The sequence below is a fragment of the Neophocaena asiaeorientalis genome, unplaced genomic scaffold, assembly GCF_003031525.2.
Source record: "Neophocaena asiaeorientalis asiaeorientalis breed wild unplaced genomic scaffold, Neophocaena_asiaeorientalis_V1.1 scaffold254, whole genome shotgun sequence".
Classification (NCBI taxonomy): Eukaryota; Metazoa; Chordata; class Mammalia; order Artiodactyla; family Phocoenidae; genus Neophocaena; species Neophocaena asiaeorientalis.
This window is the reverse complement of record NW_020174705.1, coordinates 7,600,527-7,626,534: the sequence shown is the minus strand read 5'-3', so window position 1 is coordinate 7,626,534 and position 26,008 is coordinate 7,600,527. Positions and strand designations below refer to the sequence as shown.

The 26,008-nt window shown below is 46.6% G+C and overlaps 1 pseudogene across 1 annotated transcript; it reads right to left on the bottom strand.

The window, feature by feature from the left end:
• Positions 1-23,809: 23,809 nt before the first annotated feature.
• Positions 23,810-24,479, bottom strand: LOC112409561 (barrier-to-autointegration factor pseudogene; annotated as a pseudogene). Its single transcript, XR_003005166.1, has one exon. The product of XR_003005166.1 is annotated as a barrier-to-autointegration factor pseudogene (transcript).
• Positions 24,480-26,008: the final 1,529 nt, after the last annotated feature.

Genomic DNA, 26,008 nt, shown 5'->3' with positions numbered 1-26,008 from the left:
ATGTATCACCTCACATAGCAAAATGCCCAGAGGTAGGGTGGTCTTCAGAAACGGTTAATCCGGAAGATGAATCTGGTATCAAGGCCCCAGAAACTTTCCATCTTTTTATCTGGGGTTCAGCTTCAGGCTAAGGTTGGGTTTCTTTTGTGGCTACTGGATGGCTTCTGGCTTCTCGTGGTAATTTTTTTTTTTTTTAATTTTCAAGTACTTGGGCCTCTCACTGTTGCGGCCTCTCCCGTTGCCTGAGCACAGGCTCCGGACGCGCAGGCTCAGCGGCCATGGCTCACGGGCCCAGCCGCTCCGCGGCATGTGGGATCTTCCCGGACCGGGGCACGAACCTATGTCCGCTGCATCGGCAAGCGGACTCTCAACCACTGCGCCACCAGGGAAGCCCTTCTCGTGGTAATTGAAGCCACATGCCTTGTTGTTCCTATCCAATGAGCAACAAAGAGTCACCCCCCCGATCATAGAATAAAATTCCTTCCTTTCAGTCTAGTTGGTCCAATTTAAGACTGAGAACCCATTCCCTGGGGAACGCCTGAAGCTGACAGGCTTAGGCCTGGTTACCTGAACCAATCATAGGCAGCAAAACGGGATTACCAAGTTTAGACCAATCAGACCCCACTCATGGGGCTGGAGATGGGATTGGCTGGCCGTCAGTCACGTGGGCCGCATGCATGTCTGTATTTCAAGAAAAGCCAGACTGGATGTGCCGAGTAGGAAATCAACAGTGTCCCCCCACACTGCCTCCCAGGGTTATCAAGAAGATTAAATAAGAAAATGTCTTTAAGGCACTTAGTACGGTGCCTCACACCTATTATTAAGCTTATCTGTGTTAGTGGGAGCTGAATTGAGTGCAGGGAACTGCTAAATTGGTTTCCAAAGGAGAGGACAGAGAGTACTGGCAGGACTGATTTTTTTTTTTTTTGTACAGTTAAAAGAAAAAAGGTATAAATATTCTTAACCATTTGCCAGCTGTCAGGTGCCTTGTAGACAGACCGAGAGACGAATGTGGTCATGAGGGAGTGCTTGAGTTTAATCTGATATAACATCCTGGAAAAAAAAAATAGATGCAAACAAATGAAATGACTGATGCTAAGTGGGTGTGAGGGTAATGAGCTTGAGTTTGGGGGGCCCTTACTTATCTCTTCCTAAGCACTGAGTGTATGACATTAGAGTGTTTTAGGTGCTATGTTTACAAGTCATACGTCCACCTTTTTGGTACATTAGATCAGAGGTAAGCAGGGACATCCCTGGCGGTCCAGTGGTTAAGACTCCATGCTTCCACTGCAGGGGGCACGGGTTCCATCCCTGGTCGGGGGACTAAGATCCTGCACGCCACGTGATGTGGCCAAAAAAACAAAACAAAACAAAAAATCAGGGGTTAGCCAACTATAGCACTCGAGGCAAATCTGGCCTGCTGTTTGTTTCCTAACAATTTTAAAATCATAATTAATTTTTTTTTCTTGAGGAGGGCCACTCCAAAATCACATAAACTGGAGGCCCCAATGTGACTTTCTCTTTTGAATACAAACCCAAACTCATAGAGCTGAGCTTGGAGGTAGTTGATGGGTGAAAATCGCTGGGAACTTCAGAGGTGGGTAAGAGCTCTTTCTCTTTCTTTGTCTCTCTCTCTTTCTCTGTCTGTTCTATGAGTTGCTGCCTGGCTTTATTTTGCATGGATATTCTTGCTACGTAGCAGAAACAATGACCTCTGGTGGCTTCAGACCCCCAGTTCAGTAGCCCCATTAGGAGAACTTTTGCCTCCAACATCTGTCAATCCATCCTAGAGAAGATTCTGATTGGCCCAGCTTGGGTCAAATGCCTATGTCACGAGCCAATCCAATGGCCAAGGGAATGGTCTATTCTGACCAGCCTGCGCCACATGGAGAGAAGACGGGAAGGGCAGCCCAGGACCTCATGAAGTTCTCCCAGAGGAACTTGGAGAAAGGGAGGTGGAAACATATAATGGTTAACTACGCAGTGTTATACGGAGGAACTGCGATCATTCACTCCATCCCCGTCATGTTATCTCTGAGGGTACTGTGACCCAGAGAAGGGACATTTCAGTTTATACAAGGTTACCCTGTATTTGCATAGCAGATCAATCAGTATTATGAAATCACAGACCTGCTATAAAATAATCCTCCTCTGACATGCCCCGGGGGTGGTCGGGGTGGGGGAGGGAGAAAGTGCCACATTTATCATGTCGCTGGATATGGACTCATCACCTTGGGCCTTATGACCCAGAAAAATGGGAAAGGCCTGGAGTCAGACTGTCTAGCAGGACTCGTCAAAGGGATTTCTTTTTTTTTTTTTTTTTTTTGCGGTACGCGGGCCTCTCACTGCTGTGGCCTCTCCCGTTGCGGAGCACAGGCTCCGGACGCACAGGCTCAGCGGCCATGGCTCACGGGCCCAGCCGCTCCGCGGCATGTGGGATCTTCCCGGACTGGGGCAGGAACCCGCGTCCCCTGCATCAGCAGGCGGACTCTCAACCACTGCGCCACCAGGGAAGCCCCGGGGATTTCTTTGAATATTACCCCCAGAGGCTCCGCCTTGTGGAAGCTTCTCTGGGTGCTGCCAGTGCTGCTTTCCTAGAATAGCTACAGTTCAGGGGGTGGAGGTGGGTATCTTCTCATCCATTAAGTGCAGAGAATCCGACGTCTTTTTTCATCACTACTTTCAGGGACTCCAGCACCACCACACCACTCCCCTTTGTACACTGGGTGTCATCGGAATCTCACCTCCCAGCGGTGTTGGGCAAAAATGTCTCCCTGTCAACCCAGAAGAATGACAGCTGTAACCAAATGCTTCCTCTGTTGTCAGGAATCTGCTGGGGCAGGAGTGCAGCCAGCTGCATGGGGGGTGGGCGGCAGGGAGCTTGATAGAAGGACATGGAGCGCCTCGCAGAACCTAAAGGCCTCAGGAGGGTCCAGAAATGGAAAGCCATCAGAAATGCAGACCAGATTTGCATTTCAAGAGACTCTTGGCTCTGTTTCTCTCTGCAGGTTGCGTTCTTTCTTTCTCTCTCCAGCCTGACTTTCTCTGCTCCTGGACCACTCCAAGGACTGGAGCAGCTTCAGAGCTCAGTCCTAGCCACACAGCGTCTTTCTCTCAATCTATGTGGCTGGTAGAGGAGATAGTGTGGCCACAGATGGTTAGGCAGGTTCCACACTGCACAAGGGCCCCTGAGCAATGAAGCACCTGGAGAGTGAACCCCAGTCCCTCCTGTGCTCAACAAGCCATTCATCCAGGCTGAGAGCTGCATCCGCCCACGGGGAAGGTCTTCCTCTAATTCTGCAAAGATGTTGGATGGATTAGTGATGCCCAGAGCAAACTGTTATCTGAGCTCATCCTCCAACAGCAGCCATTGATTTCCCTTCAAGGAACTTCTCTTTCTCAGCCACCTGCAGCTTGGCCGGGTTTGTTAATCAAGGTACCAAAGGGTAAGAATGTGCTGGAACTCGACCTGTCTTGGAATCTGAATCTTGGAGCTGGCTCACCCTGCAGCAGTGCCTAGAGAGACTGTTGGATCCTGCTTCCTGGGTCCCAGGGCTGCTCTTGTCCCTTACTGGGGTCTAGGTTGTTCAGCTTTTCCTTTAGTTCTCTGATCTATCCTCTCTCCTTCCAACAAATGCCTATTTTTTGCTTAAGATAGTCAGAGTAAAGTTGTATGTTGTCTAGAACAGAAGAACTCTAATTTATAACAACAAAAACAAACATATTGAGCACTTACTATGTACCAGGCACTGTGCAAAGCACCTTACATGTAAATTCATTTTCTCCTTACAACAGCCCTATGAGGTAGGTACTATTGTAATTATTCCCATTTCACAGATGTGAAAACTGAGGCCCCAGGAGGGGAAATAACTTGCTCAGGACTACCCAGGTGTTAAGGAGTGGAGCTTGGATTTGGATTCAGGCAGCCTGCCTCCAGAATCCACATTCTTATTTAGTCCCAATTCCAAATTCCCAGGGAAAGGATTCCCCTTTGCCCAAGATGAGTCAGATAAGTGGTGCAGGGTGCATGCTGCACACAGCTGCCAGAGACTCGTTGCTATGGGTGAGAAGGGTGGCATGAAGGTCGTTAGTGATGTTGTCCAGGTATTCCCTGTTCCCCCTTCCTGGGCATACAGTGGGATGGCACTTCCTGCCCCCTAGTGGATGTATGGGGCTCTGTGGTTAGTCTGGCCAATGAGTCATGAGTGGAAATGACTGTGTTCTTTTAGCATGCCCCATTCTCTTTGGCACTGAATCCGGCCATGTTAACCTGGGCCCCTGAGTCCCAGGAGCAGAGCCTCCAATACCTGGCAATGGATGTGTAGCATAAGCAGGATGTAGACCTTTGTTATCTTAGGCCACTGGGGTCACTGGGCTCTTGGGGTCGTTTGTTACTGCAACAGAGCCCAACCTATCCTGACTTCAAGGAGTCACCTTCGAGAGATGCTTAACAGTCATCATGTTCAGCGTAATGCTCTGTGCCAGTATTTTTTTCTTAATTAATTATTTTTGGCTGCACTGGGTATCCGTTGCTGTGCGCGGGCTTTCTCTAGTTGTGGCGAACGGGGGCTACTCTTCGTTGTGGTGCACAGACTTCTCATAGCAGTGGCTTCTCTTGTTTCGGAGCACAGGCTCTACGCGTGCGGGCTTCAGTAGTTGTGGCATGCAGCCTCAGTAGTTGTGGCTCGCGGTCTCTAGAGCGCAAGCTCAGTAGTCGTGGCACACGGGCTTAGTTGCTGGGCGGCATGTGGGATCTTCCCGGCCCAGGGTTTGAACCCGTATCCCCTGCATTGGCAGGCAGATTCTTAACCATTGCGCCACCAGGGAAGCCCCTCTGTGCCAGTATTAGTTTCCAGTGGCTGCTGTTACAAATTACCAAAAATTTAGTGGCTTAAACAACGCAAAATTATTATCTTACAGCTCTGCAGGTCAGAAGTCTGATGTGGGTCTCTTAAGCTAAAATGAACTTGTCAGCAGGGCCATGTGCCTTTCGGGGGGCTCTAGAGGAGAATCTGTTTTCTTGCTTTTTCCAGCTTCTCTCAGAGGGTGCCGCCCGTTCCTTGGCTCATGGCCCCTTCCATCTTCAAAGCCAGCGTTGGCAGGTCCAGTAATTCTCACCATGTCACATCCCCAGTTCTGAATCTTCTGCCTCCCTTGTCCTTCTTTTAAGGGCTGTGATTACATTGGTCCCACCTGGATAGTCCAGGATACTAATCCCTATTTTATTTTAATTAAAAAAATTTTTTTTAATTTAATTTTATTTTATTTTTTGGTCGCGTGACTTGTGGGATCTTAGTTCCCGGGTCAGGGATTGAACCTGGGCCATGGCAGAGGAAGCGCCGAGTCCTAACCACAGGACCACCGGGGAATTCTCCCTAATCCCTATTTTAAAGTCAGCTGACTAGCAGCCTCAACTCCCCCTTGGCATGTAAGGTAACATTCACAGATTCCAGGGGTCAGAATAAGGACAATGTTGAGAGGTCACGATCCTGTCCACCACTTCCTTCTGAGGAAATCACTAACTGGGGCAGGTACACATCAGATCGTCTCCTTTCTATCTGTTTCGGACAGAGTCCAGGCTCTGTTGGCTACCATGAGCCGCCCCGCCACACACAGTGCACGTGGCCGTCACAAACCGGAAGAGACCAAGATTAGTATGATCTCTCTGAGACGTCTCTGACCTCTGCAGAGGAGAGAGGGGCCACCAGGTAGCAATGCTGCTGCCTGTATTGTCTTCCCACCCAGGCCAACCGGATCTATGTGTCTGAACATTTATAGCAATAAATCTACCCTCTTGTGGGTGGCGCCATGCTGAAAACAAACATAGTGCGTATTAGATCCAAACTGTGGTCCTGACCACCTCAGCCCCAAGCATCAAATTCCCAACCAGTTCCCCTTCCTACTGTCAACAGCATCCTTGGAACTGAAGGGACATCTGATAGAAGTCTCAGCTGCAGCTGGAGGAAAAGAGGCCTCGATACCAACTCCATGGCCTGGGAAACATCTGGGGTGGGGGTGGGGCGGGGAGCGGGACAGACTTCCTGTTCATGGTCCATTCTGAACCTGCCGCCTATTTAGGGCATCTGGTGTATGAAGGCAGCATGGCTATGAAGCACTCAGACAAGCCTGAGTTCAAATCCCGGCTCTGCCTCTTCTATCTGTGTGACTTTGGATGAGTTATTTTGTTTCCTACTCTGAAAAATGGAGATGATAATTATAGTACTGTCTCCTGGGAGTGTTAGGAGGATAAACATGCAAATGTGAATGCAAATGTCATGCAGATTTGCCTAGTAGGTCCTAAATAAATGTGTGCTCTTGCTTTTACTACTATCTCAATAGAAATGATAGGTAATGAAGAGCTCATACATTTTCTAGACCCAGGTGATCCTATCAGCTGGTACAGACATGAATAAAGACAGAGAGATTTACACTTAGTTTAGCTATACCCATTTTATTTATTTATTTATTTATTTTATTATTTTATTTTATTTTATTTTATTTTATTCTATTTTTTATTTTATTTTATTTTTGGATGCACCGAACAGCTTGCTGGATCTTAGTTCCCTGACCGGATTGAACCCATGCCCCCTACAGTGGAAGCATGGAGTCCTAACCACTGGACAGTCAGGGAATTCTATACCAATCCCCATTTAAAATAAAAATACCTATTATATTCCCATGGTTTCCCTAGGGGTGGTCCAAAACCCAGCTCTATCAGAGTCATTGTGTGTATGTGGGGGGCGGGTGCTGAGAGGGGGCTGGTGGAAACAGCAGATGCTCAGGCCCCAGCCCAGTCTGACTGAAAGTGGGACCTAGGAATCTGCATTTGTAAAAACACCCCAGGAATTCTTGTGCTTATTATATTGAAAACTGCCCGCTCTTTGTACAGAGCCTCTGGAGGGAGAAGAAAATTGCAGTCTGTTGTTTGGATGTCACGAGCATCTCAGCATAAGGCAGGCCGGTGGGGACGGGCATGCCCGCTCTTTTTCCTTTCTGGCAACGCTGCCGCCTGGCATCCATCTGATGGCAGATGTGCAGAGCAGAAGTTGAGGGCTGGGTGTGAATCAGCTCCTGGCCTTCCCAGAGTAAATGGGTGCTTCATGGTTTCTACTCTAGCAGTTCAGCCCATCAAAGTCACAGCTGGTCCCTCTGGCCCCCAGTGAAAAGGCTGACCTGTCGCCAGTCTGAAAAGATGACAGCTATGGTAGAAGGAGAATCAAAGAGAAGGCGGGCAGATGGAACAAGCATCCGCCCTACTTTCCTACAAGCAGCAGGCTTGTGTCACCTACAGGTGGCACTTGGAGTGAGGGAAAACCCTACCCCAGTTTTCTCCTGGGAAACTTTCCTCCCTTGCCCCTCCCTGCTTCTGGGAAAATACCCACTGCTCTGGATTCACCTGAGCTTGGCATTGCACGGAGGTCAAGAGCATAGATTCTGGAGCCAGGTTACATCCCTGGTTCTGCTGTGTGACATTGGGCAAGTTACTGAACTGCTCTGTTCCCTCAGTTTCCTCATCTGTAAAATGGGGATCACAGAACGTGCACCTCCTTGGGTCAGGGTGAGAATTGAATGAGTTAAGGTATGTCTGGGCCCAGAGCACTCACCGCCTGTGATACAGCAAATGAGAAATAAGTGTTTCTTGGTACCATTGTCAATATTACTGCTCATAATAATTAATAATGTTCTCCAAGCGCTTCCCAAATCCATGAGCCTGTGTGAAAGCTTTAGGTGCATGATATAATCTTCATAAAAACCCAATAGGTTCTGGAACTATTGGATAGTGGTGATGGTTGCCCATTATGAATGTGCTTAGTGCCAGCAAATTGTGAATGGTGTGCTTTAAAATGGTTAAAATGGTAAATTTTTGTTATATATATTTCACCACACACACACACACACACACACACACACACAAAGCCCACTAGGGTAGAAGCTATTGTGATCACTCCTTTATTACAAATGAGAAAAACTGAGCTCAAAGAGCCCCTGTGCTCGCCCTGGGGTCCCAGAGCTGGGAGTGGCTCAGCCTGGATTTTATCCCAGCATGTTTGGCACTGTTGTGAACACAAAGACCCAATGGGCTGTGCCATTTCCGCCCCCTCGTCCCTTCTTCCTTTCCTCATTCTATTCTTTCATCCAACAAACTTGAGTTGTACCCCTACTATGTGCCAGGTCCTTTACCAAGTGCTGGGGATTCAACAGACAGCAAGGGAGACAGTCCTCAAACACTCTCCCAAAGGAACGTGCATTTACCACCTGGGCTAGTGCTGAGAAGGAACGTACGGGGAGAGGAGATGATAACTGGTCTGAACCAGTCAGGGGAGCTTGGCAATGGCATCTTGGAGGAAGTGACAAAGCCAGGAGTGAGAGATGAAAGGAGTCCTCGAAGGGAGGTGGGAGGAGAAGAACATTCTTGGCAGAGAAAGCAGCCATTCATGCAAAGGCCCTGGGGCCCGTGTGGCTGGTGAGGAGAGGCTGGGAGAGATGGAGGAAGCCAAGGGTGGAAAGGACCACAGGGGCCTGGCCACACAGGCTGCCCCTGGGGAAGCTTTGCCTTTGTCTTAAGAGTAATGGGGGGACTTCCCTGGTGGCACAGTGGTTAAGAATCCACCTGCCAATGCAGGAGACATGGGTTCGAGCCCAGGTCCCGGAAGATCCCACATGCCGCAGAGGAACTAAGCCCGTGCGCCACAACTACTGAACCCCGCGCGCCTAGAGCCCATGCTCTGCAACAAGAGAAGCCACCACAATGAGAAGCCCGTGCACCGCAACGAAGAGCAGCCCCCGCTCGACACAACTAGAGAAAGCCTGCGTGCAGCAACAAAGATCCAACGCGGCCAAAAATAAATTAAAAAAACAGAAGAGTAATAGGGGCCTTTCAGGGGTTGAAGCCAGGAAGCATGACCTAATTCGCCACCCCCAGGAAAGCCCACCTCTCCCTAGCCTCGACATCCCACGGGCAGCAATAAGGAATCCAAGCAGTGCTCCTGCAAGACCTCTCCACACCCTCATCCTCCACACCGTACAGGGCCTTACCTGCCCTGCAGCCCTCTACCTGTGCCCTCCCCCAGCCTGCCCTCCTCCCGGCTTTATTCCTCTCCAGAGACCCCCTGTGACCCTGTGTATTTCACTTCTCAGCTTGGCTTTCCCCTCAGGAAGGAAGGCTCCTCAAGCCGAAGACTTTTGTCTCCATAGTGCCCCCGGCACCCAAACAGGGCTCAAGAATCAGGCACCCAACCATTGAAAGGAGCCCAAATGCCACGTGCAGATGGGACAGGAACAAGAGTGAGGGGCCAGGTAGGGATCCGCTGCGGGAGTTTGGGTGGAGGTAGCGGTGCTTGGTCTGCAGAAAAACGGGAAAGTTCCCGAGTGGTCGGGAGCAGACCTAGACAGGCTTCTGAAGATCATCTTGTCCCAGGAGAGGGGGGACAGGTTTCCTTCTCAGAGGAGAGCCGGCCCAAGGTCAACCTGGGTGTGAGAGTAGCACTGAGATTAGAAGCCTAATCCGGTCTCCACCCAGCAGGTCAAACCTGATCGCACCCTCCCACCCAGACCCCTCCCGTCTTCCTGCTACTCAGAAAGAGCCCAAAGCCAGCCTCCAGGTCTTTGCCCTCCTGGTCTTTCCCTCCTTGATGTAGCCTCTGCCTTCTCCTCCCCCTTGGTCTAGCTTCAAGGCTCAGCTCTAATGCCAGTCCTCCCAAAAGTGTAGGGGAGGGGGGAAATGGGAGCAAGTGGAGGGGAAGGGAGAGAAGGTCAAAACACGGGAGTTCTTCGGATTCATTCATTCATTCACCAAACTGCTTTTGAGCCCCAATCACATGCAGGCTTTGGGGAGACGGAAAGCAGGCTGAGGAAGCTCTTCTGCTTCGTGGAGCTGACAGTCAAGTGGGGAGATGGACATTAACTGTTGGAACACATTATTATGATTATGATCACTACTATTATTATTCTTTTGAACAGTCTGTATAGAGGTGAGCTGACCGCACTGGGACATCAGAATCTGAAGGAGACGTCCTGGAAATACAGGGCTCCCTGCCCGGCCGGTGTCCTCATGACAGTGACAGCCAGCACTCGGGTTCTCTGGGCATTGCTTTGTTCCATCTGCAGAGTAACCCCGGGGGCTAGCATCCCTATCTCCATTGCTCGGAATCCAAACACTGAGGCACAGGGGGGCCTCCCCCTGACAGAGAGCAGGGCTGACAGCCTGAGAAAGCTGGGCTGTTGAATGCTTACCTCCTACGGCCCCTCCTTAGAAGGCGCTCCTGGACTACCCTGTCTTACCCTGCCTTGCTTCTCTTCCTGGCACATAGAGACGGATCTATTTTTTATCCGTCTCCTCCACGAGAATGTAGGGCCAAAGGAAGCGTACTGATGACTCATCCCCTGCTGGTGCACACACCCGAAAATAATTGTATTTAGAAAGAAATGAGTGCAGTTGACTTTGATTAGCCCTTTAACATCATACCAGGTCTGGGAGGTCTCCTGTTGACAGAAATCCTTGCTAGACTTGCTTGGTTCACACTCTTGCTCCCAGAGCCAAGCACAATGCCAGGCACATAGTAGGTGCTCAGTAAAGACCTGTTGAGGAAATGAATGGATGAGCGAAACCATTGGGGTCTTGCCTTCCATCATGGCTAAATTATAGCCCCAATGTCCACCCTGTCCTCCTCTCTCCTTCCCTCCTTCCTTCCTGATCTCCGCAACGTTTGAGTCCCTACTAGCTGTCATGCACTTATGTAGAGCCTCGGATAACAAACTAAAAGTGACACAAAGCTCACATGACTGGGTTCGATAGACACATTTTTTAAAATTCCCTTTAAGATAATTCCCTGATGGTCCAGTGATTAGGACTCCGTGCTTCCAATGAAGGGGGCCTGGGTTCGATCCCTGGTCAGGGAACTAGGATCCCACATACCACACAGTGCAGCCAAAAAAAAAAAAAAAATGTAATGTACCAAACACTATTTAATTTTTTTTTCTATTCCTTATTTTTTTCAGCTTTGGTATACTTAATATACAAAAATGGCACACCTTTAATGTATACATTTTTGTGAATTCGGACGTACACAGGTACCCGTGATGCCATTGCCACAGTCAAGGGAACATGCATATCCATCACCCCTCGAAGATTCTTGTGTCCCTTGCTTTTCTTTTTCTTCTTTTGTAGTACAAACTCTTACCCTGAAATGTACCCTCTCAACAACTTTTTAAGTGCATGACGCCACTGTGTTAACTACAGGACCTAGGTTGAAGAGCAAATCTCTGGAACTTTCTCATCTTGGAGTTAGACCAAAGCTAGAGGGGGGAATAATCCATTCTTGGGGGGTGGGGTCGGGGTAGAGTGTAGAGAGTGGGGTCAGTGGAGAAGGCTTCAGAAAGAGCAGAAGTCTGAGGAAGACTCTGAAAAATGTCCAGAATTTCATCTCCTGTGGGCCATGGAAACTGCTGGAACAAGTGTGGAGGCAGAGAGAGACAATTATTTTATGATATCACTTATACGTGGAATCTAAAAAATACAAAAAACTGGTGAATATAACAAAAAAGAAACAGAGGGCTTCCCTGGTGGCGCAGTGGTTGGGAGTCCGCCTGCCGATGCAGGGGACACGGGTTTGTGCCCCGGTCCGGGAAGATCCCACATGCCGCGGAGCGGCTGGGCCCGTGAGCCACGGCCGCTGAGCCTGCGCATCCGAGCCTGTGCTCCACAACAGGAGAGGCCACAACAGGGAGAGGCCCGCGTACCACTAAAAAAAAAAGAGAGAGAGAAAGAGACTCACAGAACCAACTAGTGGTTGGGAAGGTGCTATGGGGGAGTGACGGGAGAGAGGTACAAAGTATTGGGTCTAAGATAGGCTCAAGAATGTATTGTACAACACAGGTGATACAGCCAATATTTTATAATAACTGTAAGTGGAAAGTAAACTTTCAAAATTGCATTAAAAAAAATTTTTTTTGGCCTCAAGGCATGTGGGATCTTCGTTCCTCCACCAGCAATCGAAACTGCGCCCCCTGCATTGGAAGCACGGAGTCTTAACCACTGGATTGCCAGGGAGGTCCCTGTATAAAGTTTTCTAAAAATAATAGTAAAAAAATGAAACACAAAAAAATAAGTAAAGCGGCAACTGACATCAGAGGAACCCCAGGGACCTAGGGTAGCTAAGTGTGAGGGGGTTTGTAGGGAGTAGCAGTTTGTCAGGCCAGTGAGTCCTTTTTAAAGTACTTATGACTCAAGTAGCTGCATATTTAACTAGCGGTTATATCTGCAGCAGATTTTACATCAACATTAGAAGGGTTTTATTTTTTTACCTTTATTGAGGCATAATTTACACAGCATAAAATTAACCCATTTAAAGAGCACAATCTAATGATCTTTAGTAAGTTTACCTGACGTGTGCCACCTTCACTATAATCTAATTTTAGAATCTTTCCGTCACTCTCAAAGATCCCTTGGGTCCATTTACAGTTAATCCCGTTTGCTCCATCAGCCCCAGGCAACCACTAATCCACTTTCTGTCTTGATGCATTTGCTCATTCTGGACATTTCATATAATTGGAATTCCTACTCTCTGTGGCCTTTTGCATCTGGCTTCTTTCACTTCTTTCATGTTTACAAGATTCATCCGTATGGTAGCCTGTGTCAGTACTTCCTTCCTTTTTATGACTCAATAATAATCTGTGGTATGGCTAGACCATGTTTTATTTATCCATTCAGCTGATGGACATTCAATTCTTCCAGTTCTGGGCTACTGTGAATAACACCCTTCGAAATGTTGACCCAAAGGTCTGTATGGCCGCATGTTTTCATGTCTTTTGGGTAGATACCTAAGAGTGGACTGGCAGGTTGGATGAGAAATTTATGCTTGTTAGAAAACCGTCAGTACTGTTTTAGCGACTTCCTTGGAGGTCCAGTGGTTAAGACTCTGCGATTCCACTGCAGGGGGCACAGGTTCTAAGATCCCGAATGCTGCACAGCATGGCCAAAAACCAAAGCAGAACCCTGCCAGTATTGTTTGAGAAGTGGTTTTTAATTTTTATTTATTTATTTATTTTTGGCTGTGTTGGGTCTTCGTTGCTGCGTGCAGGCTTTCTCTAGGTGCGGTGGGCGGGGGCTACTCTTTGTTGTGGTATGCAGGGTTCTCATTGCGGTGGCTTCTCTTGTTGCGGAACACAGGCTCTAGGTGCATGGGCTTCAGTAGTTGCAGCACGTGAGCTTCCGTAGTTGTGGCACGTGAGCTCAGTAGTTGTGGCTCGCATGCTCTAGAGCACAGGCTCAGTAGTTGTGGTGCACAGCCTTAGTTGCTCCACAGCATGTGGGATCTTCCTGGACCAGGGATCAAACCCATGTCCCCTGTGCTGGCAGGTGGATTCTTAACCACTGTACCACTAGGGAAGTCCCGAGAAGTGTTTTTTTAAAAGGATGCAGAGGGTGTCTTGCCCAGGCCTCAAGGCCCCCCAGATAGATGGTGGCCCCCCCAGCTAGATGGCAGTGGAATCAGGACTGCAACGAAGCTGTCAGCCTGTACAGAGCATGTCCTTAACCACACACTCACTTTCAGAAACCCTTTGTTCATTTAGAAACTTGAAATCAACCCTCACTCACGTCCTTCTGGAAAAATCCCAGGCAATGAAATCTTTTCTCATTAAGCAGAATCTTTCTTTTATTTTATTTATTTAATTTTTCTTACTTTCTTTTGATTTTTTTTTTAGTTGATTTACAATGGTGTGTTAATTTCAGGTGTACAACAAATTTATACATACATATATGTATATATTCTTTTTCAGATTCTTTTCCCTTATAGGTTATTACAAAATATGGAGTAGAGTTCCCCGGAATCTCTCTTTTAAAAGAATAGCCTCAGGAAGTGTTGAAAGAAATGACCAAAGTTTGCAAAACCCTCCTTTGTCATCTGGTACTAAAATTAAGGTAACTGGAGTTGGGGGAAAGAGCCCAATGCATGGAAATTTTGATTAACCTGTACATTAGTCATTTAACATTTTTGAGCATTTTTCGTGGTTTGTATAGAATATATAATTTGGTCAGTAGATTTTTTTTTTTTAAAGAAAGCAAATGGTTTCAGATCAGTAGTTTGGACTAAGATGGTGCAATCATGGCAAATTGTCTCTCTGTTCAGCACCTGTTCCTGTATTAAGAGAACTGTTGATGACAAATAGTCATTGGGTGTTACCTGTATATGTAAAATTAGGCTGGAAGCTAAGCAAGGTGGGGATTAAAAACCTTTCATGTTTGTATTCAGAAGACTTATTGTTCAGGGTCCTGTATATACTAGGTGCTCAATCAGTGCTTGTGGGAGGAGCAAACGTATGCATGAAAGTGTGGGAATTTAGTCCCTAGTATTATTAACCGTCAACCTTTGCTGAGGCCACCCTTCACATCAGGCATTGTGCTAGGCGCTGGCTATAAACACAAACAGGTACTGTCCTGGCCTCCGGGGGGGCCCTCAGGCCAGTGAGGGGCAGGCCAGGCCTCTTGTTCAAAAATTACGAAGCGGGGGAAGGGTAAGCTGTGACAAAGTGAGAGAGTGGCATGGACATATATACACTACCAAACGTAAAATAGATAGCTAGTGGGAAGCAGCCGCATAGCACAGGGAGATCAGCTCGGTGCTTTGTGACCACCTAGAGGGGTGGGATAGGGAGGGTGGGAGGGAGATGCAAGAGGGAGGGGAAAAAAAAAAAAAAAAAGAGGGAGGGGATATGGAGATATATGTATACATATAGCTGATTCACTTTGTTATACAGCAGAAACTAACACAACATTATAAAGCAATTATACTCCAATAAAGATGTAAAAAAGAAAAAATTATGAAGGGTTTCAAGCTGGCAACCAGTGTGGAGGCCTTCTGGGCACCAGCCTACGTGCAACCATACACGCTGTACAACCATGAAGGCAGCCCTGTGTGTTGGTTTATCTACACATGCAAACCTCTGAAAGGACTCACCAGAAATCATTCATGCTGTCTGAAGGGGCCCAGACAATGTCACTTCCATGCTCAAAAATTCTTTGTTGGTACCCCGTGTCACCCAGAGTAATAGCCAAGGTCCTGACCCCCGGCAGCCAGCACACCCACTCCCTACTTCTTGGCTCTCATGTACTCTTCTCCTAGCTCTCTCCACTCACCCACTGTGCCTCCTTGTGCTGCTTTTGTCCAGTAAACCTTGCCCAGACCTGCCTCAGGGCCTATGCACTTGCTATTCTCCCCAAAGCCTCCTGGCTAACTCCCTTGTGAAGTCACCTCCTAGCATTCCTAGCTGCTCTGGTTAAAGCTGCCACTCCCTCTAATGCTCTACCCCTCTCCACAAACCCCCTAGTCCCCTAATTTCCTTTCTTTTTCTCCATAGTACCTGTTATGTTTTAATAGACTTAATAACTTGATAGACTTGTTTTGTTTCATTTTGCCCCCCTCGCTCTAGAGTGTAAGCTCCTCGAGGGGGGGGGATTTGTGTGTGTATATGTCTTTTTCGATCTCTGCTATAGCCCCAGTACCTGCAAAAGCACCTGGGCTATAACAGGTGCTCCATAACTGTTTATTGAGGGAAAGAAGACAGACTTCTCATGTACAGGCAAACGTGGATCAAGCCTCTGAATTAAATACTATGATTGGTCCCATATGAAGAAATTGAGGCATGTCAGGGAGTCCTACTATCAAGCCAGCTCAGGTAACCAGTGTAAGAACCTCGGGATCACAGGGGAAGCTTTTGCTTTTCTTTCAATGCCTTTCTAGACTATTAGCATTTTGATTTTTTGCCACGTGTCCATATTCTTTCTATTTAACAAAAAAATCGACTACAATTTTGTAGAGAAGTTGCACAAAGAGCCTGTTGTTAATCTCCTAGAATTCTGTCATTGATTTCATAGGGCGGTGCCTTGGCATTCAGGAGGCACTCAATATTTGTCTGTGGTGTGAATGGAGACAGACTGTATACTCAGTAGAGGGAGAAAAGGAGAGACACAGAGAGATTTAAGAACAGTGCTGGCAACCAGTTAAGTGTAGTCATGAAAATGTAGTGGGGGACTTCCCTGGTGGCGCAGTGGTTAAGAATCCGCCTGCCAATGCAGGGGACATGGGTTCAAGCCCTGGTCCGGGAAGATTCCACATGCCGCGGAGCAACTAAGCCTCTGTGCTACAACTACTGAGCCTGTGCTCTAGGGCCTGCAAGCCACCACTACTGAGCCCACGTGCCACAAGTACTGAAGCCTGTGCGTCTAGAGCCCGTGCTCCACAACAAGAGAAGCCACTGCAATGAGAAGCCCACGCACTGCAAGAGAGAGTATCCCCTGCTCGCTGCAACTAGAGAAAGCCCGCGCAGCAACGAAGACCCAACACAACCAAAAATAAATAAATAATTTTTTTAAAATGTAGAGGGTAGCAAATTTTCTGATGGCAAGAGCCTACACTCTATTTTCTTAAGACTTTTTCATTGAGTTATAAAATAGCCTATCCTCATCATTCATGGATTCTGTATTTGTGAATTCACTTACTCACTAAAATATGTTTGTAACCCCTAAATGCACACTCACAGTACTTCCGAAGTCTTTGACAAATATCTGAGTCTCCCGACAAGCACATTCCCAGCTGAAGTCAAACAAGACGACCAACACCCTGACCTTTGTCTTGGCTCTGATACAGAGCACCAGTGTCCCTTCGTGGTCTACTTAGTGCCATGTTTTTTTGCACATTTGCACTTTTTGTGGATTTTACTGTTTAAAGCGGCCCCCAAGCGTTGTGCTGAGGTGCTGTCTATGTTCCTAAGTGCAAGAAGATGTGATGTACTTTAAGGAGAAAACGCATGTGTTAGAAAAGCTCCACCGGGCACAAACTGTAGCGCTACTGGCCCTGCATTCAACGTACATGACACAACAGCGTATATTAAATAAGGTGCCTTTAAACAGAAGCACACAATTTGGCTGTTCCCAAACACCTGTATGACAACCTAGTAAGGATTTCTGCAAAATAGAAAGCTTTTAAAATTACCTGATTACTTCACATTAACGAACTCGTTAACGGGAGCTTTGTGAAGTGTGCGTCAATTTTGTACAGTATGTATGGCATGCAATCATGTTATATAAAATTATTACTTTTTTAATGATTTTTGCCTGCAACAATTATAGTTGTAGTATTGTTGCAAACTCTATTTTTTAAAAAATAAATTTATTTATTTATTTTTGGCTGTGTTGGGTCTGTTGCTGCGCGTGGGCTTTCTCTAGTTGCGGCGAACAGGGGCTACTCTTCGTTGCAGTGAGCGGGCTTCTTATTGTGGTGGCTTCTCTTGTTGCGGAGCACAGGCTCTAGGCACACAGGATTCAGTAGTTGTAGCACACAGGCTCAGTAGTTGTGGCTCGCGGGCTCTAGAGTGCAGGCTCAGTAGTTGTGGCGCACGGGCTTAGTTGCTCCATGGCATGTGGGATCTTCCTGGACCAGGGCTTGAACCCATGTCCCCTGCATTGGCAGACAGATTCCTAACCACTGCATCACCAGGGAAGCCCTGTTATATGAAATTATGTTTCCTTTAACTATGGAAGGAACCTGTACTGTAATGTAATTAAACAATGAAATAATGTGTTACGGTTATGGGGATATTATCTAAAGTGGGCTTGATTCTGTAGCCCCAAAGGTACCCAGCAGAAGCTAACTCTGGGACCCATGAAGGGCTAAGTCTTCAGGGAAAGAATGGGTGAGATGAAATGCACAGTGTTGTGGGGTTTTTAAATTTTATTTTAAGTATAGTTGATGCACAGTGTCGTGTTAATTCCTACCGTACAGCAAACTGACTCAGTTATACATATATATACATTCTTTTTCATACTCTTTTCCATTATGGTTTAGCACAGGCTATTGAATTCCCTGTGCTATACAGTAGGACCTTGTTGTTTATCCATTCTATCAATATATATAATAGTTTGCATCTGCTAATCCCATACTCCCAGTCCATCCCTGTCTCACCCCCCTCCCCCTTGGCAACCAAAGGTCTCTTCTCTATGTCTGTGAGTCTGTTTCTGTTTAGTAGATAAGTTCATTTGTGAAATGCATAGTGTTTAAATGGTAGACACTGATTTGGACCATTATTAAATGGATTCTATCATCTTATCTACCTATCTATATCTGTCTAGCTGGCAAAATGTCATAGCGAATATTTGAGTGAAATTCCAAATATGAGGGAGTTTTGCATGTACTTCAATACAAGGTAGAGGCTTCAAAATTACTTTAGAGTAGTCCTTCTTTTGTCCTGGAACCACACCTTGCGTAAAACTTTAAGCTATGCAAATGAGCAAGGATTCCATACCCAGCCTTCGGAAGAGCTAGGGGTGGGGAAGGGGTGGTGGTGGGAGGGAGCCTACAATAGGCTGGAGGCTGAGAAGGGTAGGACCAGATCTCTTTCCCTTCACTGCTGGGCCTCCCAAGCACAAGACGCTCTTCATGTTCCCAGAGAACTTACTTTCTTGGGATTCGCCATGCCGTCAAAGTCAAGGCCACCTCAGAAAAGGAAACGGAAGCCTGAGTATAGCTGGAGGGCCAAAGGGGCATATGTCCCCCAATTCCTGAGGCAACGTCCCCCTAACACCCCTGGCACCAGCTTACGCTGCAGGTGGTTTCTGGATGCCTGGAGGGGCACAAGACAAAAACAAGGTATGTTTCTTAGAATCACGTTTTCCAACTTGATTGTCGGTTTGTAAGAAAGCTGTTGATTTCGGGGAGGTAGATCTTGCCATGGGCCAACTTATAGAAATCTTGAATTGCCTTCCATAGCTGGTTGGTTTCTTCTGGGGGTCGGGTTAGGTATGTGAGCGTGTGAGTTGCAAATAAGCCTTTGACCTTTTCCTTTGCAGTTGAGCCTGTGTTTCATTCTCTTGCTTTTGGCATTGCTCCTTTGGAAGTTGACTGAATCAACCAAAATGGGGTTGGGTCTTTGAACAGCTAGTGGAAGGATGGGTATGGGGGACAGAGGTTAGGGTTAGGGTGGAGAGCGAAAGGGGAGCTTTATCAGTCTAACCAGAATCATGGTTGAAAGGGCTCCTCCACAGAACCCAGGCTCCAAGATGGGCACAGATGCCCAAGTGCAGTCTTAATTACCCTTGAAAATCCCTTAAATCACTTTTGTTACCTATTATCTTCCAAGGAAGGAACAAGATTACCTTATTGAGTACAGCTGAATTGACTGTTGTATTTAGAAATGTCATAACATTTTCCCCCTTCAAAAAAACAAAACAAACAAACAAAAAACAACTTCAAATCCAGAATCACACCAGTCCAGAGCTGAAATCATGTAAGTGAACATGAAAATACTGAGCATTTGTTCTATCTCCATAAACTTGTAAGATCCCTTTCTTCCCTTGGTTTCATCTGAAGCTCGCAGCCCTTACTCCCATCTCTTTGTAATTGACGTTCAGGCCCACATTTAAACACCGTCTTCTGCTTTCTTTTGCATGGTTTTTGTGTTTCCCCATACATTGGATGCCCTTCCTTGCTTTACCTGCACAGAGAATTCAACCTTCAGAACCCCACAGACAGGGAGAGGGTTGTGTGCCGATTGTGAGGTTGGAACATTGGAGAAAGATGCGGGGCTTCACCTTAGTAGGTGGGGCGGCTACAAAGCTCTGCTAGTTCCCACAGCTGCCACCGAAATCCCGGCTCTGAGAAACCTACAAACGAATAGGTTTGTTCCTTTAGTCGATATTTGAGTCTTTTCCTGTGGATTCTAACTTGAAGGAGATAAGGGCAGTTATTACCCTACGGAGCACACATTCTGTTCTGATGGAGGAGGCAGACTTTTTTTTTTTTTTAATTTATTTTTTGGCCGTACTTGGGGCGTGTGGGGTCTCAGTTCCCCGACCAGGGATTGGAACCCGCGCCCCCTGCACTGGAAGCGCGGAGCCTTAACCAGTGGACCGGCAGGGAAGTCCCTGTACAAGCTTTTGTGTGGACCTACGTTTCCAGTTCTCTTGGATGTATATCTAGTCGAATAGCTGGGTCATATGGTAACTGTTTAACTTTTTGAGGAACTGGTTTTGAACTTTTTGAAATGTGACTCATAGAAATTTTAAAATTGCATATGTGGCTCGTATTATCCTACAGTTGGCCTAGAATGTCCCAAGCATTGTGATGAAAGGTTGGAGAGAATTTATACTAAAGGGTGTGATGGGGAGGCAAGGGCGATGCTGGGCAGAGGGTATCCTTCTGTAACTTTTATATCTTACTTTATATACCTTCATCATCTCTGTTGATGATAATTACCAAAGCCTGTTAACTGGTCTCCCTGCTCCAGGGCCAATCTCCATCCAGCAGCCAGAGATATTTTTAAAAGTGTAATTCTGATCATGCTATTCCCTGTTTAAAACACTTCAATGGCCTCCCTGTTCCAATCATATCATATGTAAATTCTTTCCCATGGCCTGGCACTCAGTAGTTGCTCAGGAAATATTTGTTGAACAAATAATGGAAAATATTTTATGTCTTTTTTTGTTTCAAATCTATATATTTTTTAAATTTAAAGAAATTTCAAATTGAAAAAAGTAAAACACTGAAAAATTATATTTCAGGGCAACATCCCATATATGCAGTATAAGTCCATTTTCCTGTATCTTCTCTATCACTGGGTATTCATCTTTTTAATTTTTAACTATGGCCTATTTGCTGGGTGAAAAGTATCTTGTTTTAAAGTTGGATTTCTTTGTTAACAACTAGGTTGAGCATCTTCTGTTTGTTCACTATTTGTTATCTGGTTTTATGACCAAATTAATGATTACAATCTTACTTTGTTTTTATCAAAAAGTATTCTTTTCCACATGAAAGATCTCCAACCTTTGTCTATGTCATATTTGTCCTTTGTTAGGTTAACAAAAAGAGATTTTTTATTTTTTTAATTTGGCCACACTGCTCAGCTTGTGGGATCTTAGTTCCCCAATCAGGGATTGAACCCGCATCCTTGACAGTGAAAGTGCAGAGTCCTAACCACTGGACTGCCAGGGGGCTCCCAACAATAGATATTAAAAAAAATATCTTCTAGAAGAAAATGCATGCTTACAAATAAAACTAATTTAAAATACAGGTTAAAAAAAAAGATTGGTTATAAAGCAGAAACTAACACACCATTGTAAAGCAATTATACTCCAATAAAGATGTCAAAAAAAAAAGATTGGTGTGTTAGGAACATGGTTAATAAAGAAGAATAAATAGTAGCTGATATTTATATGGCAAGTGTTATTTTTATTTTTTTGGCTGCGTTGGGTCTTTGTTGCTGCGCGCAGACTTTCTCTAGTGGCGGAGAGCGAGGGCCACTCTTCCTTGTGGTGCACAGGCTTCTCATTGCCGTGGCTTCTCTTGCTGCAGAGCACAGGCTCCAGGCGCACGGGCTTCAGTAGTTGCAGCACACGGGCTCAGTAGTTGTGGCTCACAGGCTCTAGAGTGTAGGCTCAGTAGTTGTGGCGCATGGGCTTTGTTGCTCCGCAGCATGTGGGATCTTCCCGGACCAGAGCTTGAACCCGATTCCCCTGCATTGGTGGGTGGATTCTTAACCACTGCCCCACCAGGGAAGTCCTGGCAAGTGCTATTTTACCTAGAGCATCCTTTATCCCCTGGGGCTAGCAGTCTTTTTTTTTTTTTTTTTTTTTTTTGCGGTACGTGCGCCTCTCACTGCTGTGGCCTCTCCCATCGCGGAGCACAGGCTCCGGACGCGCAGGCCCAGCGGCCATGGCTCACGGGCCCAGCCGCCCCGCGGCACATGGAATCCTCCTAGACCGGGGCACGAACCCGCGTCCCCTGCATCGGCAGGCAGACTCCCAACCACTGCACCACCAGGGAAGCCCTAGCAGTCTTTTTTTTGGTAAAGGTTCAGATAGTAAATAGTTTGGACCATATAATCTGTCCCAACTACTTCATTCTGCCATTATAAGAGCCACAGACAATAAATGAATGGGTGTGTCTGTATTCCAATAAACCTTATTAATGGATACTGAAGTGTGGACCTTCATAATTTTCACATGCCATGAAATACTATTCACTGATTTTTTTTCCAGCCATTGAAAAAAATGTAAAAAACATTCTTAGTTCTTGGGCTATGCAAAAACAGGAAGTAGACCAGACAAATGTGGCCCACGGGCTATAGTTTGCCAACCACTGCTTTATCCCTTTTGAACTTGACTATAGCTCAGTGAGGTGGACAGGTAGGCATGATTCTCCACTTTCAGTACATGCAGGAGCAGGTTCAGGGAGGTGAGGGCATGGAGCTCACATAGTCTGGCTGGGTCCTGCCCCATCACACACAGATGCTCGAAGGAAAAACCAACAAGAGCAAACAATTCCATGGAAGCCAAAAGCTTTTATTCAAATCCAGACTGTTATAGGTTTTAGAAACTTAAGTTTTTAGTGAATCTAAAGCTTTAATGATTCCACCCTAGACCAAATACTTTGAAAAAGGAATACCATGTCCCTTTGAGTGTAGCTATTTCAACACTTTCCTTGCCCAACTGGATCCCATCAGTGCTATCCACTTTAAACTCAGAGGGTGGGATTTTTTCTTTTTTTTCTTTTTTTTTTTTTTTTGCGATACGCAGGCCTTTCACTGTTGTGGCCTCTCCCATTGTGGAGCACAGGCTCTGGACGCTCAGGCTCAGCGGCCATGGCTCACGGGCCCAGCCGCTCCGCGGCATGTGGGATCTTCCCGGACCGGGGCACGAACCCATGTCCCCTGCACGGGTGGGATTTTTAAACAACCAGGATAATTGGAGGGCAGTAGAGCCCCAGCTTCAGAGTGTAGACAGACTTAGAATCCTGTCACTTATTTGCTGTGTGACTTTGGACAAGCTGCCAACCTCTCCATAAAAAGATCATCATCTATGGTTTCATTTTCAGTGCAAATTTGAATCAATGCCATAAAAATAGGAGTCAAGTCCCAGTTTTTGTCTGAATGTGAAATAATACAAATTCCTTAGACACCCCCCCCCACGTTAATTTAAGGCTCCAGTAATCTCCAGGCACAAAGGACCAAGAGGCCTGAAGCACCCATATGTGTCTAGACTGACAACTAGGGCAACCCCATGCGAGTAGGTAAACAGAAATACCCACCCTCCATTATCAAGGGTAGTCTTGAATGATTAGCTTTATTTTTTTTAATTTAAATTGTTTGATTGATTGATTGATTGCTGTGTTGGGCTCCCGTTGCTGCGTGAGGGCTTTCCCTAGTTACGGCGAGAGGGGGCTACGCTTTGTTGCGGTGCGCAGGCTTCTCACTGCAATGGCTTCTCTTGTTGCGCGGGCTCTAGGTTTGTGGGCTTCAGTAGTTGTGGCACACAGGCTCAGTAGTTGTGGCTCGCGGGCTCTATAGAGCGCAGGCTCAGTAGTTGTGGCGCATGCGCTTAGCTGCTCCGCCGCATGTGGGATCTTCCTGGGCCAGGGCTCAGACCTGTGTCCCCTGCACTGGCAAGCGAATTCTTAACCACTGTGCCACCAGGGAAGCCATTGAATGATTAGCTTTAAATGTCGCCAAGTCTTCAGGAACACAACCTGCTCAGAAAATATGGGAGCGTAGAATACATCCTACCCGGCTGGTGTAAAAAGTGGAGTTAAAATAAGGAAAGTAGCTGGCATGGAGTGGATCAGGCAAAACAATGGCTATTTGTATTAGTTCAGTGGCAGAGTATTAATTTAGGAATTTCTTGGATGTGGGTTTTGAAATATTGACAGGCCTGCCTGGGTGAGGGCAACTTGGTGTGACTCTTAAGACCTCCTATGGAGCGGGGCTGAGGCTGCCAGAGTGGGAATCTGTTTTAGTGTTTTTTTTTTTTTTTTTTTTTGGAAGGCCACTGACTTTATTGATTTAAAAAAACTTTACAAGGACAGTGACTGTTGTGCCAGAAAGAGGACCAAATGGAGTAAAACAGACCCGAGGTGGGAGCAGGGGGCAGGTGAGGACAAGGCCAGGAATCACTCAGAAAAGCTGGTAACTGCAGTCACAAAACTGGCAGGGAAAGGCGAAGGGAGATGCATGCAAGGGAAAGAATTCCAAAAACGTTGAACGGTGAGGGGAGAGAACTCCCCAAAGACTCTGGAGTACATGGGAGCTGCGCATGACAACAGCAATCTTTTCCTTTGTAGAGGATGGGGGAGGAGTCCTCACTTGGCTGCAAACTCTGGAGACTTAGTGCTGGGGCTCGGGGTCGGGGCTCCCCAGAGAGCATCACTAGAACACGTCGCACCACTCTCGAAGGCAACCGAAGCAATCCCGCGACTGCTTGGCGTTGGCGCCGCACGTGTCCTTCAGCCATTCCCGGAAAAGATCTTCATCTTTCTTTAGCACCAGAAACTGACCAAGGGCCACATAGGCCTTGTCAAAGTCCCTTTCCTCCAGCTTCTTGCCCAGGACTTCGCCAATCCTGGCCAGGCTTCCGGCTGGCTTTTCCCCCATGGGCTCTGCCATGAAGTCTCTGTGCTTTTGGGAGGTTGCCATCTTGATCAGGCTTAATCTGGGAATCCTGTAGCTCTGGTTCCCGTAACGGCTTCTCCCGCCGATCCCTCAACCCATTAGTGTTTTGTTTTGTTTTGTTGAAGTAACAACAGCTTTAGTGAGATAGAATTCACATACTATACAACTCTCCTACGTGTATAATTAATTCAGGTGTTTGTAGTGTATTTAGAGAGCTGTGCAGCCACCACCATGGCCAATTTTGGACATTTTCATTTCTCCCCCCAAATCCCATACCCACTAACAGTCCCTGTTCCCTGTCCCCACAGCTGCTGGCAACCACTAATCTGCTTTCTGTCTCTATGGAGTGACCTATTCTGGACATTTCGTATAAATGGAATCAGACAATATGTGGCCTTTTATGTCTGGCTTCTTTCACTCAACGTATTGTTTTCAAGGTTCATTAAGTCAGTGTGTAATTCCTTTTAATGGCTGAATAATATTCCATGGTAGGATATGCCACTTTTATTTATCCATTCATCAGTTGATGGATATTTTGAGTTGTTTCCAGAGGTGAAATGACACTTTATTGGACTAGTTCTTGGGCCAGTTAACCTCCTGTCTTGGCCTCCTCATCTGTAAAATGGGGTAATAGCTCCCAATCACAGGCAGGGCCAGGACTAGCCTATACAGACCCTTTGCTCAAATTAAGAAGTGCCTCTCTTGACAGACACCCGTCTCATCCCAGGGCAGGGGAGGCTTTGTTGCTAGAAGCAAATTTGGCCAGGGGTTCTTAGCCTGGATTTCAGCCCAGTGTTTTGTTTTGTTTTTTTTAATGTAGAGTGCTTTAATTAATTTATTTATTTATTAGTTTTGGCTGCATTGGGTCTTTGTTGCTGTGTGCGAACTTTCTCTAGTTGTGGCGAGCGGGGGTTACTCTTCATTGCGGAGCATGGGCTCTAGGTGCGCAGGCTTCGGTAGTTGTGGCATGCGGGCTCAGTTAGTTGAGGCACGTGGGCTCAGTAGTTGTGGCTTGTGGGCTCTAGAGCACAGGCTCAGTAGTTGTGGTGCACGGGCTTAGTTGCTTCACAGCATGTGGGATCTTCCCGGACCAGGGCTCCAACCCGTGTCCCCTGCATTGGCAGGCGGATTCTTAACCACTGTGCCACCAGGGAAGTCCCCAGGGCTTTGATTTTAGCTTTATATTTTCCATTAAAAATACCATTTTCCAAAGTCATGTGTCAGCTCCTGTTTTCTCCCACCCCCTTCAATGAGGTTATGTCAAACACTTGTGATATAGATTCACTTGTTACTGTCTGCATTCCGTCCTAGGATCCCCCAATATCCCTCTTGATTTTTAAAAAAAATTGTGTACAATAAAGTTCACTCTTTTTTCTTTTTTTATACATTTATTTTATTTATTTTTGGCTGCATTGGGTCTTCGTTGCTGCGCGCGGGCTTTCTCTAGTTGCAGCAATTCATTGCAGTGCGTGGGCTTCTCTTGTTGCAGAGCACGGGCTCTAGGCGTGAGGGCTTCAGTAGTTGTAGCACATGGGCTCAGTAGTTGTGGCTCACAGGCTCAGTAGTTGTGGTG